General features: G+C 41.7%; 1 pseudogene; it reads left to right on the top strand.

The window, feature by feature from the left end:
* The first annotated feature begins 1,103 nt into the window (after nucleotides 1-1,103).
* On the top strand, nucleotides 1,104-1,217 carry LOC128833273 (U6 spliceosomal RNA; annotated as a pseudogene).
* The last annotated feature ends 10,269 nt before the right edge of the window (nucleotides 1,218-11,486 follow it).

Genomic DNA, 11,486 nt, shown 5'->3' with positions numbered 1-11,486 from the left:
TCTCTACGCAAAAGAATTAATGGACACAAATCTGACATCAGGAATCAAAATACTCAAAAACCAGTGGGAGAACACTTTAACCTGTCTGGCCATTCAATGACAGACCTGCGGGTGGCTATATTACAACAGAAAAACTTCAAAAACAGACTCCAAAGAGAGACTGCTGAGCTAGAATTGATATGCAAACTAGACACAATCAACTCCGGTTTGAATAAGGACTGGGAATGGCTGAGCCATTACAAACATTGACTCTATCTCCCCTTGTAAGTATTCTCACACTTATTATCAAACTGTCTGTACTGGGCTAGCTTGATTATCACTTCAAAAGTTTTTTTTCTCTTAATTAATTGGCCTCTCAGAGTTGGTAAGACAACTCCCACCTGTTTATGCTCTCTGTATGTGTGTATATATAGCTCCTCAATATATGTTCCATTCTATATGCATCCGAAGAAGTGGGCTGTAGTCCACGAAAGCTTATGCTCTAATAAATTTGTTAGTCTCTAAGGTGCCACAAGTACTCCTGTTCTTCTTTTTGCGGATACAGACTAACACGGCTGTTACTCTGAAACCTGTTCTAATGAACAGGCACACTGAATCTATAGTGTCCCTTCATTAGCTTCACATCTTCATGTCTCACCACTAAACAGTCATTTTAAGTCTATTTTTATAAAGTTTAAAATTCTTTATTTAGGAAAAAATAAATGTCTTCTTCAATAGATTGCTTTTTATCTCATTTAGGTTTGGTAAGTCCCCTAGCTGCTTAGACTTCTTGGGTGCTAGGAGAAGGCCTTCGACTGCAGTACTGAAGGTTATAATCATTTACTAGTAGTATTGTAGTTGCAATGTAGTAGTTGACTGTAGTAACTTAAATGTAGTGACTTGTCTGAGGCTAGACTTCCACCATTGTCTCGTTGTTCTGGGTTGCTGAAGTCTGATAATATCCTAATGCTCTTTGGAAGTCAAAAGGCCTGTGTTTGAAGCACTCTGCAGTTGCTCCCCTGATGCTTAGAGGGTGACAAACCCTTTGCTCCTGACAGTCTACTCTCAAATAGCAAGGAAATCCTAGTATGATCATTTATAGCTTTCTATAAACTGGAATATAAATGCTTACTTCAGAAGCACATATGCTAAAACTGGAACAACACAGAGAAGATTATCATGACCCTTGCACAAGGATGACATAAATTTGTGAAGCAGTTTAAAGACAAAATATTATTACAGTACTGGATGTTATAATATTGCAGTTATACTTGGAAATGGTTTTGGGTTCTTTTGTCTAAGAAAAAAGAAGAGAGTCATTGCAATAATAAAAAGGAATGTTAGGCAATACCGCCATCGAAACAGAAAAAAAATTAATTAAAAAAAATGCTGTTTCGTCTTTGCTGTCTGCCATTGAATGTTGGCTGTATATGAGGCCTCTCATGAGTCAAAAGGCAGCAGCAGAGACATGTTACTGCTGCAAAGTCATTATATAAATAAAACATATTTATGCAGTTTGTGTCATGGGAATCCTATTTTAATTTATACTGCTGAATTAGTTTTCTCTTGGCACTGTATAGCATAGCTTCAGGGTGCAATGGAAGAACAAAATACTAAGTTGGACAAGCACTGTATCCCCCAACAGTTCCAGATGCCTCAAAACAATAGATCAAAACTATTTAGCTGAAGTTTTTGAGAGACTGTGCATCTTCAGAAAAATTACATTTCAGATAAACAGGAGATCAAACCCTGCAATGCATTGATTTGGGGGGAAATGACCAGTTACCTGTGGTCCAGAACAAAGAAGTCTGGCTACTTGGTTTTGATTAGTTTAGAGTAAATTTGGAGCTGAACATTACATTACATTATTGTTATAAAATTGAAATGATGAAATATAAGCTTTTTCAATGGTGTCAAAACTTGCCAACTTATAAATATCAACTATCCTACTTTATCCTTATTGCAAGCAATATTTGGAATACTTTAAAAATTAAGCAAAATTAATGTGGTTATCTACGGAATTATCTAAAACAGCTGTTAAGTTTTTAACAGTATTCACTGAAATGAACTAGTGATAAAAAATGTTTGCAGTTACCTACAATAAAAGGTAAATTTGCTTTTTATAATTATTTATAAGTTCATAGTATATTTTTCTTTCAGTTTAATAGCCTGGTAGCATTTTAACACAAAAGTCTAGTACATAGCAATCTGAAATTTCTGCTAGTTCTAATGGATTTTTTTTTCTCATCTCATCTAAAGGGGACCGTATGGCATGTCCTGACATAACTGACCTAACAGAGGATAAAACACGTTTAGTGCAAATTTACCCCAAATTTAGTCAGACATAAGACATCTATAACTGATTTTTTTCATAAGAAAAATCTTAAAGTAGAAAAGCATTTTCCCCTATCTTAAGTAAACTGAGAAAGGCCTGCTGATGCTATCCATCGTATGGTATTTGTAATTCAAATTCTTTACTTGCTCTACTTCAGACTATTTTTTTCTTTAGCCAACAAAGCCAGCCAAATCTAAACAAATGTTGCACTTTTCTTAGACAACAATGAACTTTTATCAAGTTCTAGAATCTGTATGAATCATCAGAAGATTATTCTTAGTTGCTAAGTATACATTTCCTATTTAGAGTTGTTTTCCCCCTTTTCCTGAAAATTGCTTCAAACTGTTCAGGGAAGAGTTAAAAAATATAATCCAGGGGAAGCAAGAGATAGTGTGCACACAAAGACCATATATGGAAGTGGTATTCATGTGACAAATGTCTATTATGCATCTTTGACTACTTCACTTGTGCTTTGCCCATTAATCCATCTCCCCAGGACATATTCTAACATTGCAAACCCTACTGAGCAGCTTCAGACAAGCACTATTGTTTTTAAAAAATCAACCTGCTGAAGAAATGTTTCCTCTTTCTCCCTTGAAATTTGCAATTTCTGCCTCATATTTACACCTGCTTGAGCCCCATGATTAGTAAAATTCAGCTCTGGACCATTAACAGGTGGGATTATCAGGGCCGTAGATGATCTAATCTCTGATTCCCAAGATCTATAGACAGTTATGGGAATCAGAGCACACGTTAGAGCACTCCTAAGGTTGATCTAACTTACACCAGTGGATTGGGCTGGCCTCTGCAAGGACCCAGAACACAGGAAGCACAAAGATGGCTTAGTGCAATCTTAGATTTTCCCTTTTCCAGCAGCTCCTTCCTGGCCCAAGTGCAGAAATGTAGTAACTGAAAAAATCAGACCTAGTCTCTATATCTACCAGTTACATAGAGAACTCTGTATTTTAAAGCCTGCAATTCCAGCACAGTCTCTCCTCTGTTTAGCCTGAGAAATTCCCAGTTAGACAGAAAGTTCTGCATTGAGCCAAAAATATCAATTACATGGAGAATTCTGCATTGAGCCATAGATTCCAGTAGAAATACCACTCTGTTTAGCAAGTGAATAGTATATATAATCAGAGAATCTCCTAGTTACATAGGAAATCCTGTATTAACTAGGAATACCAACAGTTACACAGGGAATCCTGTCTTTAACAAAAATTCCTGAAATAGACTAGGAGAAAGAGGGAGATGTGGAAGAAATCAGATGACAACATAAGGCACTAGAGGTGGTTTACAGTCCATAAGAAAAAGGAAGTCCCAGGGCTTGACAATCCCTATAATCTTTGTGCACATTGGCTGTAATATTCCTGGAGGATGAAATGTTGAGAAATTCACAAGCCAGTGTTCAATATAAGTTCAGTTCCCAAACAAAAGACAAACTCAGCTTAATAAACAGAGCAAATGATCCTTAGGATGTGGTGAGAATCTACAAGGCAAAGAGAGTGTCAGAGAACATCTCAAATCAGTTGCAATCACCACCAACTGGGGCTTGTCAAGTAAACATGTATATTTTGTGACAGCTTAAATTGGAGATACAGAGAGCATGCCACTTGTCATCAGACTGATCCAGAGAACTGAATACTGGCACCACAGTACTGAAAGATAGTAACAGAAAGTCATATATTCAACTGGTGAAAATTGACATAGCTCTCCAACATAGGCCTAAGGTCTATAAATCTGTGATTAGATCTTCCTCTGTGTTGAGCAGAGTGTTGACATTACAAAAATCAGCCTTTAGTTTCTTTAACAGTGGCTTCTCTTTTTGTGCCATACAAGGGTCTCTCGGACTCACCAGTATAGAATAATGAATATGCTGCAGCGCTAGAAATAGAATTTATATAACTTAGAGGTGAAAGATCCTGCACATAACTGAAGCTGAGTCATTGAACCACCAAGAAGATGGCATATACAAAGTACAGAATGAACAGAAAGCTGTAATGTTTGAACTAAAACTCTCATGCCTATGATCTAATATTAAGAAAAAAATTAAAAGGCAAAATATAATTCAGTATGAAGGAGCACGCTAAGCAGAGATCTGAGTGAAATGGGAGAGAACAGATGAAACGAAATAAAGAGTTAATACCATTGACAAAAACTGTCATTGTTTTTTACCTCCCTAAACAAAATATGCCACGCCATGTCATAGGAAAAAGGTACTACAATTTAACGTATGCCTGCTCATAATACTCAAATGTGCGCTGGTACCTTTAACATTTATCATATTGTTAATTCAAATAATTATAACTAATTTATAGCCTTCTGCAAGATTTATCCTGTTCCTCATCTTCATGACCATATATACCTAAACAAGGGCTGGAACCTTTGAGGTACTGAGCTACTCACACCTCCCACTGAAGTCAGTGGTACTTGAGGGTACACAGCACCTTGCAGCATCCAATCTGTAAGCTTAAGGATTTCCCACTTTGCACTCAACAAGCACTACACTCTTGAAGACTCAAAAAGGCACCTGTCCCATGGCCAGATTTATTAAAAACAACAACAAAACCAAAACACCACACACACCTCTCTTAGCCTGTGCATCCCTGATGTAGTCTTTGGAGACAAAATCCAAATAATTCACTATTCAGAACATCTCCTTCCATGATTTGATCATCGTATATGAAACATGAGTAGGTAAAAATAAATCTACACTGGCTATAAGGATCAATTAATGCATCTACACTGGCTTAACTCATGATCTATAGAAACAGAAAGGTGGTAAAACGCTGGTGATAGTTTATGTGGTATGAAGAGGTAGCAGAATATACTTTTCCTGTTAGAAAGCTCCAACACACTTGTGAGTAAAAATATCCAAAAAACCCTTTATCTTCACTCTGTTTACTTCTGCACCTTGCAAATTCCCCCTACTTCAACCAAGAATACTTACTCACTATCCAATCACAAATTACCAATTTCCAGCCACAGAGGTCCTATGGATCTAAGGAAACATGGGCAGAGAAGTGGACTTCATTCTTTCAGAAAAAAGGAAAACATTACTAGAGAGTCCTGGGACTGACATGGTTACAGCTACACTGCAGAAACATTAATAGTCATTTTATATTCTAAATCTGTCTAGTTGTAATTTAAAAAAAAATCAATATAAAATGGGAATAGCTGATCATAAGTGTTGCTGTAGATCCATCGATACCAAGCCTGATGCTTTAAATTACCTTTTCCCTTGTGTTATTTATAATCTCCTATATATAAACAACTAGACTGAAGTCAGCCCCCTCTCCCTACCCCCTCATGAGTACTGAAGGGAGAGATCCTGCAAGGATCTTTTCACACATGCTCCACTGTGCCCAGGGGTCAAACATGATGGTTGTCCTTATGGTGCTCCTCAGAATTTCTGGCTCTTTGTTCTGTGCTTACTTCATATCAGTGCTCAGTCATCAGTTTATTCTCCACACAATTCCACCCTCCAGCATAAAATATGCACACCTAACTTCTGTGCTGGAAAAAAAGACTTGAGAAGCTTAAAAAACAAAAAGGTCTCACATTTTTATATACTTGCTAAAATGATCACTAGTTTATAGTCATGGTGAGCATATCTGGTTTACCTCCTTTATTTTTTAATATTTCCCTTTTATATTTTTAGGCATACAGATGCTTGAATATCTCTATGACTACTATTAGAAATTTATTACATACATAACGTATGTGCAACTAGACCTTGAGATGATACATAAGAAATGGAGCCAAAAACATCAGCATGTCTCACTCATGCCTATGTTACATACACCTGTTGTACCCTGGAAATATACTTATATTATATATATTATATTATACATACTTAGCTGTAGTTTAACAGATTCTAAGTTCATATTTTTTGCTTTGAAAAGAAAAGTTCCAAATACACACAAACAGTTGCCTCACAAACTTAGTTAAAAATAACCCTTTAGGGCCCCCAACATAGAAAATGACAATGCCAGAAAGTGAAAAAGACAGATAAAAACCCACAGTGCTCAACAGCTATATCCTGCTGCTTCCTCATAGGGTTGAGGAAGCAACTGTGAGGAACCAGCAGGACCTGACTGTCAAACACTTTTTTTTTTTTTAAATCTGCACGTTCCTTTTGGCATTAGAGCCCTAGTTTTAATATTTTGAATTAAAAAGGGATGAGTGTAAATAGGTTGTGCAAGGTGACTGTGTATGTGCATTTAGGAGAAGACCCTCACTGGTGAAAATTGTCCTAACACCATCAAATTCAACAGAGCTACGACACTTTACGCCAGCTGAGAATTTTCCCCTTGGACATTTTTCTCTTCCATGTATTGATTGTTAGGCTTTGTGATGAGGTGGATACCATAAGGGTGTAGGAACAACTCTGGGTCCAGGAAGCCCGTTCCTGTAAGGCTGGAGGGCGTGCTGGGAGGAGGACTTAAAGAGAGTCTCTTCAACACAGCAGGGTGGCGGTGGAGTGTGAAGAGAGGCAGACCTGTGCGGGACTACACCAGGAGAGCATTCTCAGGGTGAGGTCTGCTGCCTGGAGCCAGAACTCCCAAGCCTGCTGAGACCTGTGGACCAGATTGCCAGGGACAACCACAAGCCACAATGCACCCGAAGGGGTGGGGTAGAGCGGTACAAAGAGACCCAGGGGAGAGTATTAGCCAGACCGCAGGAAGCAGATGCCTGCTTTATGGTGCTCGTGAGGGTTGGGAGCCAATAGAGTGGGAGGGCCTGGATTCCCTTACCCCATATCTGCTAGGCGGGACTGCCCCCACAGACTCTTACCTCTAAATGGGTAGGCTCATCCCACTTACAGGCTTGAACAATCTGCATCAGTTTGGATGATCCATGAAGCACTGGTTTTTAGGTAAAGACTTCTTCTGTGTGAAGCCTTATACATTTAATCTGATTAATGCCAAACTTCACATGGTTTTTGTGTTCACTTTTAATTAAACCCATGTGGGGAAAAAATCAGTGTTATTTTAAAAAGAAAGGCATGTGCGAAAAAAACAGGAATAGTTTTTTCACCTAATATTTTTGTTATAGAAAAGACATATGAATTAAAAAAAAAGAAGAAAAGCACAGGGATGCTTGAACAATTTTTATAGTGGCTGTACCGAAAGCAGAAACCATGTATTTGGTTGTTATTACTACTTCAAGCCAGGGGATGCTGCGTACCCCAGCACCTCTAGTTCCAGCACTCTTGGCAAAGCAGGCAAACTATGAAACGCATGGGTCTTGTAAACTTGGGCATGTTGAAAACAACCTTTAAAAATTCTTTGATAGGCTTCACAAACTCCAGGTGGTGCTCTACCATCTCTCTAGGTCCTGCAATAATTGCGATGTAGTGACTTGCCTCTGACTCCTAACCCTGCTGTTATACTAGTAACACTGAGAAAAAGATATTTTTTAAACTTTTGAACTACATTTTAAAATAATGATGCTTTATGATTCTTAAAGCAGGATGGAGGAGGTTTTTTTTGGGGGGTGTTAATTAACAGTGTGACATCATGTGGAAAATGTGGAAAAATTTTGGAATGTGGAATGTGGAAAAGCAGCATCACTTGCCCCATAACATCAGCCGTGCTGAACACAACGCCATCAACAGCCTCAGGAACAACTCTGACATCATAATCAAAAAGGCTGACAAAGGAGGTGCTGTTGTCATCATGAACAGGTTGGTATATGAACAAGAGACTGCTAGGCAGCTCTCTAACACCACATTCTACAGGCCATTATCCTCTGATCCCACTGAGGATTACCAAAAGAAACTACACCATCAGCTCAAGAAACTCCCTGAAAGAGCACAGGAACAGATCCATACAGATACATGCCTAGAACCCCGACCAGGGGTATTTTATTTGCTACCCAGATCCATAAACCTGGAAATCCTGGACGCCCCATCATCTCAGGCATTGGCACCTTAACAGCAGGACTGTCTGGCTATGTGGACTCTCTCCTCAGGCCCTATGCTACCAGCACTCCCAGTTATCTTCGAGACACCACTGACTTCCTGAGGAAACTACAATCCATCGGTGATCTTCCAAAAAACACCATCCTGGCCACTATGGATGCAGAAGCTCTCTACACCAACATTCCAAACAAAGATGGACTACAAGCTGTCAGGAACAGTATCCCCGATAATGTCATGGCAAACCTGGTGGCTGAACTTTGTAACTTTGTTCTCACCCACAACTATTTCACATGTGTGGACAACATATACCTTCAAGTCAGTGGCACTGCTGTGGGTACCTGCATGGCCCCACAGTATGCCAACATTTTTATGGCTGACTTAGAACAACGCTTCCTTAGCTCTCGTCCCCTAATGCCCCTACTCTACTTGCGCTACATTGATGACATCTGCATAATCTGGACCCATGGAAAAGAAGCCCTTGAGGAATTCCACCATGATTTCAACAATTTCCATCTCACCATCAACCTCAGCCTAGACCAATCCACACAAACGGTCCATTTCCTTGACACTACTGTGCTAATAAGCGATGGTCACATAAACACCACCCTATACCAGAAACCTACTGACCTCTATACTTACCTACATGCCTCCAGCTTCCATCCAGGACACACCACACGATCCATTGTCTACAGCCAAGCTCTAAGATACAACCGCAACAGTTCATCTTAATTAATTAGCCTCTGAGAGTTGGTTGGGCAACTCCCACCTTTTCATGTTCTCTGTATGTACATATATCTCCTCACTATATGTTCCATTCTATGCGTCCGATGAAGTGGGCTGTAGCCCACGAAAGCTTATGCTCAAATAAATGTGTTAGTCTCTAAGGTGCCACAAGTACTCCTGTTCTTTTAGTGTGACATCAGGCTCCCAAATAATGTCACATTGCAACAAGATAATTGCCATCAGCAAGTAAAGAAATTCCAATTGTAAATACAATTTTTGTTTGTTTGTGCTGTAGTGTTTGTAGTGTTTTCATAGTGAAGACTGATTCCTATCTTTGGCACTTTCAGTAAGCTGGGCTGAGCAAACTGGGCAGTCAGCTTAATTTCTGAATGTTTAGGTCCTGCTTTCTGTTATGACCTCTGTGCAGACAGACCCCTGAGCCCACACAGAGCTAGCCTTGCTGAAGTCAAAAGGAACTCCACACACGCACAGGCCCATGCCACTGGGGCCTTTATCTTTCCTGACAAAACTGCTTGTTTTTTATCTCTGCAGACACCTGAAGTGGTGAAACTCACAAGACAGGCATTTATTTTAGAAATTGGGATAACTCACTTTGGTTTTTGCCAAAAGACATTATAGGAACCAAGCTTTATCACCCAAATTTTGTTGTGTTTTATAATTTGTTCAAAGGATACTTAAGAACTACATAGGCCAGATTCTCACCTCTGCTATGTGCGGATGGTACAAAATAGCCTTGACGTTGGCTTAATCTGACTCTTGACAATTCCTTCTGGCTAGAGGAGTCATCCAGTAGCACTGAGCCACCTTAGTGATTCCTACCTACCCCTTGTACCAAGAGCTAGAAGAAGGCTAGCGTCTGAGGGAAAGAGGGCATAACTAGAATGTCCCCAGTGCTCTGCTGAACCCCAGTTAGCCCCTTGAGATCCACAGGCAGCTTGTGTAGGTTAAAATACTCCTCAGGCTGCTTTAATTGTGCCAAGAATACAGATCAGTGTAGATCAGTGACCAGAATAGAACCCAGGACTGCAAAGGAAGCTTAAAGTCACCTTGGTGCCCAGTGACAAGCAGAGTTTGACCAGACCAGAGAAACTAACCTTATATTTTATTCTCCATTGCAGAAACATTTGACATTATATTTTTTATATAGTGTCTTCATTAGAGAGACCATCTGTCCTTGAAAACTGGGAATGATAGTTTGCGGCCTGTCCCAGCATCCTGGTACACTTCACAAAATAGTGTTGTGTCCCAGCAGGCTATCGATTTTAGGATTTAGTGTTGGGGTCCACCACCTTAGGTGGTTTGTCCACCTAAAGAAGCAGTCAGCCTGCTGAGTCAGCAAAAGGGACAATAGGCTGAATGTGTCTGTGCTTCACAGGCCACCAGCTGACATCATGTCCACCCTCTGACAAACTCAGGTTAACTCCTCTAATTCTTGAGTCCTCAAGCCAGACCTCCTCCTGCACATAGGATATGTCTACACTGGTGCTGGAGGTATAATTTCCAGCTTTAGTAGAAATACCCACCCTAACTTTGATTGAGCTAGGGCTCTAAAAACAGAAGTGTAGCCGCAGCGGCATGAGCAGCGGGAGGGGCTCTGCCCCCCCACCCCAGGGGCCGCAGGGACATGGTGCCGGCTGCTTCCAGCAGCAGCGCGGGGCCCGCGGCGCCATGGGGGTGGCAATCCCGTGGGCCGGATCCAAAGTCCTGATGGGCCAGATTCAGCACCCCAAACCCCTCCTGCACCCCGCACCCCAACTCCCTGCCACACCCATCCCGCATCCCAACCTCCTGCCGCACCCCTCCTGCACCCCAATGCCCTGCCCTGAGGCCCCTCATGCTCCCCGCATCCCTCCTGCGCCCCAACCCCCTATCCTGAGCCCCTTCCTGCACCCTCCCCCACCCCGCACTCCCTCCCGCACCCCAACCCTCTGCTCCAGCCCTACATTCATGGCCCTGCAAGCAATTTCCCCACCCAGATGTGGCCCTCAGGCCAAAAGTCTGCCCATCCCTGGACAAGAGCATACTCAGGGTGGCTAGCCCAGCGTTTCTCAAATGCGGCCACCGTGGCCACATGCAGCCACCAGGGGCTTTTCTTGCAGCCACAGCCTCCTGGGCTGTGATTGGGGGCAGGAGCAAAGCAGCGGCCCCTCCCCCTCCCTGGTGCTCCTGGGTGCACCACCTTGGCGGGGCTCAAGCTTTGGACTTCAGCCCTGGTGGCGTGGCAGAAGGCTCTGGTCTCAGAGCTTCAGGCTCCAGCCCCAGGCTCTGGCCGCAGGGCTTCAGGCTCTGTCCTCCGGCTACAGGGCTTTAGGCTTCAGCCCCCCACTGCCTCCCCCAGCCGCCCACCCACCCCCATCGCCCCTAGGCCCCACTGCCTCCCCTGACCTCCCATCCAGGGCTTAATTTGTCCCCAGACTTGCCAGGGCTGAGTAATTCTGCTGTGAAAAATGACACTTGCATGTGTGTTAATATCACTTTTCACAACAGACTTACTAACCAGCA

Source organism: Malaclemys terrapin, chromosome 2, assembly GCF_027887155.1.
Source record: "Malaclemys terrapin pileata isolate rMalTer1 chromosome 2, rMalTer1.hap1, whole genome shotgun sequence".
Classification (NCBI taxonomy): domain Eukaryota; kingdom Metazoa; phylum Chordata; order Testudines; family Emydidae; genus Malaclemys; species Malaclemys terrapin.
The sequence above is the reverse complement of the archived record's forward strand: the minus strand, read 5'-3'. Positions and strand labels throughout refer to the sequence as shown.